This window comes from Symphalangus syndactylus, chromosome 9 (assembly GCF_028878055.3).
Source record: "Symphalangus syndactylus isolate Jambi chromosome 9, NHGRI_mSymSyn1-v2.1_pri, whole genome shotgun sequence".
Classification (NCBI taxonomy): Eukaryota; Metazoa; Chordata; class Mammalia; order Primates; family Hylobatidae; genus Symphalangus; species Symphalangus syndactylus.
The window spans coordinates 55468520-55479331 of NC_072431.2; the positions used below are offsets into that span (position 1 = coordinate 55468520).

The 10812-nt window shown below is 45.6% G+C and overlaps 1 long non-coding RNA gene across 1 annotated transcript; it reads right to left on the bottom strand.

Moving 5' to 3' along the window:
* Positions 1 to 3043: 3043 nt before the first annotated feature.
* LOC134737508 (uncharacterized) lies at positions 3044 to 10558 on the bottom strand. Its single transcript, XR_010122524.1, has 3 exons — positions 10385 to 10558; positions 9317 to 9381; positions 3044 to 3056 (listed from the first exon to the last, which is right to left on the bottom strand). It is a non-coding gene; the product is annotated as an uncharacterized lncRNA (long non-coding RNA).
* Positions 10559 to 10812: the final 254 nt, after the last annotated feature.

A 10812-nucleotide genomic window follows, 5' to 3' on the forward strand; every position in this document is an offset into this window, starting at 1 on the left:
ACATTCATACACCAGGTTTCTTGCCTGGTGTATGTTCGATGATGTTTAGTAAGGTGTGACCTCCGGTAGGTTTTCCCACATTCTTTACATTCACAATGTTTCTCCCATGAATGTATTCTCTGTTGCTGACTGAGGGCTGACTTCATATAGATTTTCTACATTCATTACATTTATAAGGCTTTTCCCCATATGTGTTCTCTGATGTACTGTTAGGGTTGATTTATGGCAAAAAGTTTTCTCACATTTGATATATTCATAGGATTTCTCTTCTCAGTGTGTTCTCTGATGATCAGTGAGGTTTGACTTCATAGAAAAAGTCTTCCCTCCCACATTCTTTACATTCACAATGTTTCTCCCATGAATGTATTCTCTGTTGCTGACTGAGGGCTGACTTCATATAGATTTTCTACATTCATTACATTTATAAGGCTTTTCCCCATATGTGTTCTCTGATGTACTGTTAGGGTTGATTTATGGCAAAAAGTTTTCTCACATTTGGTATATTCATAGGATTTCTCTTCTCAGTGTGTTCTCTGACAATCAGTGAGGTTTGACTTCATAGAAAAGGTCTTCCCACATTCATTATATACATGGGGTCTCTTTCCTGTGTGATTTCTCGGATGAATATTAAGATGTGACTTCAGGCCAAATGCAGTAGCTCATGCCTGTAATCCCAGCACTTTGGGAGGCCAAGGCAGGCTGATCACTTGAGTTCGAAGTTTAAGACCAGCTTGGCCAACACGGTGAAACCCTGTCTCTACTAAAAATACAAAAATTAGGTGGGCGTGGTGGCAGGCACCTGTAATCCCAGCTAGTTGGGAGGCTGAGGCATGACAATCGCTGGAACCCAGGAGTTGGAGGTTGCAACAAGCCAAGATCACACCACTGCACTCCAGCCTGGGTAACAGAGTGAGACTCCATCTCAAAAAATTAAAAAAAAAAAAAAAAGATGTGACTTCAGATAGGATTTTTCACACTCATTACATTTGTGAGGTTTCTCTCCAGTGTGAGTTCTCTGGTGTATAACTAGGGTTGTAAGGACTTCCTATGTTCATTACACTTATTTGGCCTCTCCCATGTGAATTCTCTTATGTTTAGTGAGGGCATCCTTGTTGCAGAAGGACTTCTCACATTCATTGCATCCATAGGGTTTCTCCCCAGTGTGAGTTCTCTGATGCACAATGAGGATGAGGATTGAATTCAGAGATTTTCCACATTCACTACATTCATATGGCTTTTCCCTGGTGTGAATTTTCTGATGTTTAGTGAGACCTGACTTCACACAAAAGGATTTCACACATTCATTACACTCATAGGGTTTATCTGTGTGTGTTTCCTCATGTATAATTAGCGCTGATTTATAGGAGAAGGATTTCTCACACTCAGTACGTTTATAGGGTTTCTCTTCTGTGTGGTTTCCCTGATGTACATTTAGGGTTGACTTATAGTAGAAGGACTGATTTTCCACATTCATTAAATTTTATTTTATTTTATTTTTTTGAGACGGAGTCTTGCTCTGTCGCCCAGGCTGGAGTGCAGAGGCGTGATCTCGGCTCACTGCAAGCTCCACCTCCTGGCTTCACGCCATTCTCCTGCCTCAGCCTCCCAAGTAGCTGGGACTACAGGTGCCCGCTACCACACCCGGCTAATTTTTTGTATTTTTAGTACAGACATGGTTTCACTGTGTTAGCCAGGATGGTCTCAATCTCCTGACCTCGTGATCCGCCCACCTTGGCCTCCCAAAGTGCTGGGATTACAGGCATGAGCCACCGTGCCCGGCCAACAAATTCATTATATTTGCAGGGTTTCTCTCCTGTGTGTTTTCTCTAATAATCAGCAAATTGTGACTTCTGGAAGAAAGTTCTCCCACATGCAGTACATTTGAAAGGTTTCTCCCCGTATGTGTTTTCTGATGTTTAGTGAGGTTTGGTTTCACACGGAAGGATTTCCTCCATTCCTTACATTCATATGGTTTCTCCCCTGTGTGAGTTCTCTGATGATGACTGAAGTTTGATTTTGCTTAGGATTTCCCATTACACTCATAGGGTTTCTCCCGTGTGAATCTGATGGACTCTTAGGACTGAGCTATGACAAAAAGGTTTCTTACAGTCACTACATACATAAAGCTTCTTTTCTGACTGAATTATCTGGTGATCAGTGAGGGCTGACTTCACAAGGGCTTTACCAGATTCATGGGGTTTCTCTTCTCGATGCATTATCTGAGAGTTGGTAAGTTGTCATTTCTGGAAGGTTTTCCCATATTTATTACTTTCACATGGTTTCTCTCTTGTGCATGTCCTCTGATGCTCAGTGAGGTAGGAATGCTGGCAAGAGTTCTTGCAATGACTACATTCAAAAGTTTTATCTACTGTGTCAGTTCTATGAGGTAGAGTGAGAGGTGACTTGTGACGGAAATTCTCATTTTCACTAGCTCCATGGGTTTTCACCCCGTATTAACTTTCGGATGTTTGAAGAAGGTTGACTTCTCACACTCAACTTCAGAGTGATTCTTCCTTGTGTGAGTTTCTTGATGAACTTTGGGAGTTGATGTGGCACTGACATTTCCCCATGCTCCTTATAATCACAGGGTTTCTCTCGTTTGAGCTGTCTCTTGTGTGATGGTGGCTACCTTCTCAAGGAAGGGATTTCCATGTCCATTATCTTCCAAAGGTGGGCTCAAAGCTTGAATTTCCTGTTCCTCAATAAGGTCCTCACTATGACTTGGTGACTTCCCACCTTGGTTATATACAACAGATTTCTTCCCAGTATGAATGTTTTCCTGATTACTATCAAAAAGCAACTTCTCACTTACATTAATTTCATCAGTGTTATTACTGGAATAATTTTTGTCACTAATACTTGATTCTGAAATGTATGCAAACTCATTCCACATGAGTCATACTGACAGGCTATTTTTCTTGAAGAAACTGGGTTTGCACTCAGATTAAGGTTTTTCCCAAAAATGTATTCCCTCTTCTTAATCACTGAAGTGTACCACAAATATGTATCTCGATTTTCCTGGCTTCCCTTTATCAGGTCTCTTAATTTCTGGACTTCTAGAAATGAGAAAAATTAAGTATATGTTAAAAATGTTAACACATTTCCTATGCACATGTGATTTATATCATGGATTCTCTATTTTCAGGCCCAGGCTCCTAGGATGGAATCTCAAATATATATTTCACCTTGGTTCCAAAAAATAAAAATGAAAACCGCCTGCTATAGTGGAAAAGGGAGGCAAAAACTTGCAAGGAACACACATATATTTGCTATTTTTAAAAAGATGACCCTCAAAACTGAAAAGGTGAAATTATTAAACATAGGGAACAGTTAACTGAGCGAAAAGCATGACAGAGAAACTAAAAAAATGAGGTCAGCTCAACAGAAATCATAAGCAGGAAATGGAGTGAAAAGCAGTGTTTGGAGACATGGCTGTTAAGGAGAAACAGCACAGGATGGCTTAGATGTGAGAGAAAACAGATGATCAAGGCCTATATAGATAGGCCAGGCGCGGCGGCTCAAGCCTCTAATCCCAGCACTTTGGGAGGCTGAGGCGGGCAGATCACGAGGTCAGGAGATCGAGACCACCCTGGCTAACATGGTGAAACCCTGTCTCTACTAAAAATACAAAAACAAAATTAGCCAGGCATGGTGGTGAACACGTGCAGTCCCAGCTACTTGGGAGGCTGAGGCAGTAGAATGGCATGAGCCTGGGAGGCAGAGCTTGCACTGAGCCGAGATCACACCACTGCACTCCAGCCTGAGTGACAGAGCGAGACTCCATCTCAAAAAAAACAAAAAAGATCTTTATAGATAAAGCCCACTATCTATGTGCCAACAGATAAAATAAGACTTATATCAGTTCAAAGTATCCTTACAAAAATCCACAATAAATATCTTCTAAAATATTCATTCCCAAACACAAGTCACAAGTCTGACAGAGATTCTCACATTCAACTAGCTTGCTTTTCAGCTTTGGCTCTACAAAAAACTCAGTTATCCCCCAGAAAATGTACCCCCAGCACACACACCCCTTTTTCAAATCATGCCCCTTAAACTATGTCATGGATGTTAAGAAGAAATATCACAAGATGGCTTAGATGTGAGAGAAAACTGATGAATAAGACCTATACAGATAAAGCCCACTATCTGTGTGCCAACAGATAAAATAAGGTTTATATTAGTTCAAAGTATCCTTACAAGAATCCACAATAAATATCTTCTAAAATATTCATTCCCAAACACAAGTCACAAGTCTACCAGAGATTCTTACACTCAACTAGCTTGCTTTTCAGCTTTGGCTCTACAAAACACTCAGTTATCCTCCAGGAAATGTACCCCCACACACACACCTTTGCAAATCATGCCCCTTAAACTACATTTTCTTAAAAACTTGAAAGCAGGCCAAGCATGGTGGCTCACGCCTGTAATCCCAACTCTTTGGGAGACCAAGGTGGGTGGATCACCTGAAGTCAGGAGTTCGAGACCAGCCTGGCCAACATGGCAAAACCCCATCTATACTAAAAATAGAAAAATTAGCCGGGCATGGTGGCGGGCACCTATAATCTCAGATACTCAGGAGGCTAAGACAGGAGAATCACTTGAACCTGAGAGGCAGAGGTTGCAGTGAGCCAGATCCTGCCACTGCACTCCAGCCTGGGCAAGAGTAAGACTCCACTTCAAAAAATAATAATAAAATCAATGACCTCATCTTCTACCTTTTTAGAAACCAGAAAAAGAGCAAATTACACCTAAGTAGTCAGAAAAAAGTAATAAAAGTGAGAACAGAAAACAACAAAATAGAAAACAGAAAAACAAAAATCAATAATATATAAAACTTTTACAAAATAAATCAATAAATGTTTCAAACCTCTAGCTACACTGATGAGAGATAAAGAGGAGGAGGCAGCACCAACAAATTATCACCATCAGGGATGAGAGGTAACATCACTAGAAATTCCACAGATACAAGACGAGGTAAGAATATTAGAACAGTTTTGTACCAGGTGAACACTAATATTTAAAAATCGAACATAATTTATGATACTAACAAATAGATAAGGAAAACCACATAATTTTATCAATAGATGCAGAAAAGGATTTGACAAAACACTGATTCCTGATTTTAAAAAAAGAACTTTCAACAGTTTAAGAATAAAAGGGAATTTTCTCAACCTCCAACAGCTGCCATCACAGTAATGATGAAAGACTTAGTGCTGTCCTCCTAAAATTAAAATAAGAAAGGCAAAGATGTCCCATCTCATTTCTATTCAACATTGTATGGGCGGTTTTAGTCAATGCAATAAAACAACAAAAAGTCACACAGATTAGAGAAGAAGTAAAACTATTTGTAAATGACATGATAGAATTGTCCATGTAGAAAATCTTGCAGAACCTACAAGAAAGCTACTAGAACTAGTGAGTTTAATAAGGTTGCAGGATAATTTTGTAGTATAAACATACAAAATTTGGTATTTCTACATACTAGCAATGAACACTCATAAATTAAAATTCAATACCATTTACAAGAGTATCAAAAAAAATGAAACACGGATACATTTGAGATGTGCCAGACCTGTGCCTTGTAAACTACAAAACAATCCTGAAATAAGCTAGACTTAAATAGATGTAGAAATATACTGGGTTTGGCCGGGCACGGTGGTTCAAGCCTGTAATCCCAGCACTTTGGGAGGCCGAGGCGGGCGGATCACGAGGTCAGGAGATCGAGACCATCCTGGCTAACACGGTGAAACCCCGTCTCTACTAAAAATACAAAAAATTAGCCGGGCGTGTCGGCGGGCGCCTGTAGTCCCAGCTACTTGGGAGGCTGAGGCAGGAGAATGGCGTGAACCCGGGAGGCGGAGCTTGCAGTGAGCCGAGATCGCGCCACTGCACTCCAGCCTGGGTGACAGAGCGAGACTCTGTCTCCAAAAAAAAAAAAAAAAAAGAAATATACTGGGTTCATGAATGAATACTGTTAAAGAGGTCCATTATCCCCCAACTGATCTTACAAGTTCAATTCCAACCTTAATCCCAAATTTTTCTTCGTAGATATATACAAGCTGGTTCTAATTTTTTCTTTTCTTTTTTTTTTTTTTTGATACAGAGTTTCACTCTTGTTGCCCGGGATGGAGTACAGTGGCACAATCTCAGCTCACCACAACCTCTGCCTCCCGGATTCAAGCGACTCTCCTGCCTCAGCCTCTCTAGTAGCTGGGATTACAGGCACGTGCCACTATGCCTGGCTAATTTTTGTATTTTTAGTAGACATGGGGTTTCACCATGTTGGCCAGGCTAAGACCTCAGGTGATGTGCCCACCTCAGCCTCCCAAAGTGCTGGGATTACAGGCGTGAGCCACCACACCCAGCCCTAAAATTTATATGGAAATACAAAGGGCTTCTACAGACAAAACCTGGGGTTTTTATGGGCACAGGATGGGGAGGGCAGGGTGGGCCACAGGTGGTTTGGGAAAAGGCAACATTCGAGCGGGAAAACAGGGATGTAAGTTCTCACTTTTTTTTTTTTTTTCTGAGACAGAGTCTCACTCTTTTGCCCAGGCCGGACTGCAGTGGTGCTATCTTGGCTCACTGCAAGCTCCGCCTCCCAGATTCACACCATTCTCCTGCCTCGGCCTCCCAAGTAGCTGGGATTACAGGCGCCCACCACCGCACCCGGCTAATTTTTTGTATTTTTTGTAGAGATGGGGTTTCACCGTGTTAGCCAGGATAGTCTCGATCTCCTGACCTCGTGATCCACCCACCTTGGCCTCCCAAAGCGCTGAGATTACAGGCGTGAGCCACCACACCCGGCCAGTTCTCACTTTCAACCACAGTGTCAGGTTTTTCGGCTTGAGGGTAGGGCCCTCGCCAGGGACCCGCCCTCTTCTGCCCAGAATTTCCCTGCCCGCCCCCCGTCCCTACCACTACAGAGGGCATGAAATACTCGGGAAAGACTGGCAGAGTAAAAAGATGAGGGAGTAAAGGATGGACATCTGGACATAAGCCATGAGAATGAGCAGGAGGAAGACACAATGAGGGGCACCAAGAAATCTGAGCAGCAGGAATAAAGCCACAAGAAGCATGTCACAACACACCAGGGAGAGGGGCCTTTCTAGAAGGTGAATGTAGTTCAATGCCAATGCAGCAGAATGTTCTAGGAAGGCCAGGTCAGAAAAACATACATTGGACTGAACTGCAAGGAGGCTGCGGTTAGGCTTTATCAGGACGTCCTGGGCAGGTGGCGGGGAAGTGGCAAGAGTATACACAAAGCAGACTAAAATACGAAGGAATGAACAGATACCTGTACCCCAATGCTCACAGCAGCATTATTTACAACAATGAAAATGTGGAAACAGCCTAAATGTCCATCTGCAAATGAAGAGGTAAAGAAAATGTGGTCGATCCACACAATGGAATATTATTCAGCCACCAAAAGGAATGCAGCTCTGACCCAGGCCACAGCATGAATGAACCCTGTAAACGTCATGTTCAGTGAAATAAGCCAGACACAAAAGGACAAATACTTCATGTTTGCACTTATATAAAATACCTAGAATAGGGAACTTCACAGAAGCAGAAAGTACATGTTACCAGGGGCTGAGGGGAGGGAGAAATGGGAGTTGTTGCTTAATGGAGACACAGTTTTCGTTTAGAGTGATGAAAACCTTTTGGAAATAGACACGGTGATGATTGCACAACTGTGAATATAGTTAATGCCACTGAATTGTACCGTTAAGAGTGAAAACGGCAAATTTGATGTTATGTATATTTTACCACAAGCAAACAAAGAGAATGGATAGCGCAGAAACATTCACCAAAGAATATGACTTTAGGCCAGACACAGTGGCTCACGCCTATAATCCCAGCACTTTGGGAGGCTGAGACAGGCAGATCACTTGAGGTCAGGAGTTTGAGACCAGCCTGGCCAACATGATGAAACCTCATCTCTATTAAAAATACAAAAATTGGCTGGGCACAGTGGCTCATGCCTGTAATCCCAGCACTTTGAGAGGCTGAGCCAGGCAGATCACGAGGTCAGGAGGTCAAGACTAAAAATACAAAAAACTAGCTGGTGTGGTGGTGGGCACCTGTAGTCCCATCTCTACTAAAAATACAAAAAATTAGCTGGTGTGGTGGTGGACACCTGTAGTCCCAGCTACTTGGGAGGCCGAGGCAGGAGAATGGTGTGAATCCAGGAGGTGGAGCTTGCAATGAGCCAAGATCATGCCACTGCACTCCAGCCTGGGCGACAGAGCAAGACTCTGTCTCAAAAAAAAAAAAAAAAAAAAAGCCTGCTGTGGTGACACACACCTGTAATTCTAGCTACTGAGGATGCTGAGGCAGGAGAATCAGTGGAACCCAGGAGGCAGAGGTTGCAGTGAGCCGAGATCACACCATTGCACTCTAGCCTGGACAACAGAGTGAGACTCCGTCTCAAAAAAAAAAAAAAAAGGTTTGACTTTGAACCATCTGCTGTCCTATCTGTAGAGTGTAAGGAAAAGTTATTTCAAATACAGGCAGTCCATTTCTTTCATTTCTCCAAATGCTTTTAGGTTTTGTCCTTAGATCAAAACAGATGTTCCAAAAAGTCTCTATTGAGCCCATATTGCTCTGGTCCCCCCAATAAAACCTGAGTTCTACCCCCTACTTCCAACAAAGAAAAATTACAGGCAACAGGGAGGTTCACTGAAAGGTTCTTTGCTCCATGAAGATGTTCAGACATTCTTTCAGACTCCAGGAAATCTTTCTGTCCCAAGAGTAACTAGTTCGTTTCTTCTGGTGGCCAGTGAAAATGAAGTGCAGATTAGGAAGATAAAAGACAAATCAAGGCCGGGCGCAGTGGCTCATGCCTGTAATCCCAGCACTTTGGGAGGCCCAGGCAGGAGGATTGCTTGAGGTCAGGGGCTCAAGACCAGGCTGGCCAACATGGTGAAACCGTCTCTATAAAAAATACAAAAATTAGCCAGGTGTGGTGGTGAGCACCTGCAGTCTCAGCTATTCGGGAGACCGAGGCATGAGATTTGGTTGAACCCCAGAGGTGAAGGTTGCAGTGAGCCAAGATCACGCCACTGCATTCCAGCCTGGGCAACAAAGCAAGACTCCATGTCCAAAAAAGAGACAAATCTGCCACTCTCCTTTGACGATTGTAGGATCACATGACCACAGGGATCCGCAGCCACCTCTGCCTACTGCTCAGCTGCCTCTCACTCCTCATTTATCCTGAAGTAGCTTTTCAAATGTCCATCTGAATAAACGAATTTTATAAAAGCCAGCAAATCCTCTGGAAAATGAAAAAGAATCTAAAAAAGAAACTCACCTGGGGTTTGTTCATTTTCTGATGCTCCTCTGAGAGCATGGAAACCTGTTCTTCGAATAGCATACCTGGAAGAAGGGGGTATGAAACAGAATGAGCGATCTGGCAGGCTCTGCACCCGCCTAATTCTCCTAAAAACCCCCACACGTCCGCTGGGTAACCTTGACCCTGCAGAAGGAAAGGAGGGAAACATCCCCGCATCCCTTTTTGACTCCAACATGATTTAGTGGACCTTAAACCTGCAATGTTTCCCATTGCTTTAACAATTTTTGTCCCACTTCACAAACGCAGAAACATTTAAAACAGAATTGAGTAGGCCAGGCAAAGTGGCTCATGCCCATAACTCCAGCACCCCGGGAGGCCAAGGCAAGAGGATCACTTGAGGCTTGGAATTTGAGACCAGTCTGGACCCTGCTATCACCCTCTGCCCAACTCCTTTCCTCTGCGAGGTCTTTCAGGGCTTCCCCTAAGCCTGGGCCCTCCGGACCACACGCTCCTCTTAGCGACTCTCTGCCCTGTCTCTGAAGCCCTGATGGGCTTCCCTTCGTAGGAGGGATTGTCTTCCCGTTGAGATTTGTCCCTGAGCCCCCTCCTTGTCAACGCAGTGGAGCCGCTCTGTCCAGCAGGGCCTAGGGGACAACTCAATTTAGCAGGAACCTTGCTCGAGGCCCAAGTCCGCCTGTGAGCGCGCACGGTTCCCAGAAGCCACGGGATGCAGCGCCCGGAGGCTCCAGGCGAGAGCCAGGCGGCCCACGAGCTGCCCCAACTCAGCGGGCCCTGGCACGGGCCCCACGCGAGGCACCGCAGAGGAGGGCCCAGGGCGGCGCGCGACACCCGTGACCCCGCACCCGCCGCACCCGCCGCACCCGCCGGGCCGACAGCGCACCGCAGCCGCATCCAGTCGAGGAAACCCGGATGCGGCCCCGGCAACCCCTGCTGCGGGCGGACACCCCACCGACCCCCACCACCCAGGCGCAGAGCCCAAGCTCCCGCGGGGAAGGCGGTCCCAGGGGCCCGGGGCTGCGACTGTCCGGACGCGCCCCGCGCCCGCTCTGCAACCCCCAATCTCACCCGCTGCCCCAGCACGACCCCACAGGCGAAGCGCACGGGCAGCCCCGCGAGGGCACAAGCGCCTGCGCACAAAGCCCGCCAGCCTCTGCCGCGACATAGGCCCGGGAAGAAGGCTCCGCCCACATGGGGGCTGGGACTGTGCGGGCCCCGCCCCCGCCGACCTCCCATCGCCTGGCATACCTTCTCCTCCACTTCCACAACCCCTCCCCCTTCACTTCCCACCTCCACATCCGTTCCCTCTCCCTCTTCCCTTCACCCCCCCACCTCCACATCCTCTCCCCCTCCCCTTCACCCCCAACCTCTACATCTCTTCCTGCTCCCCTCCTCCTTCACCTCCCACCTCCACATCCCCTCCCCCTCCCCTTCACCTCCCACTCCACATCCCCTCCCCCTCCCCTTCATCCCCCACCTCCACATCCTCTCCCCCT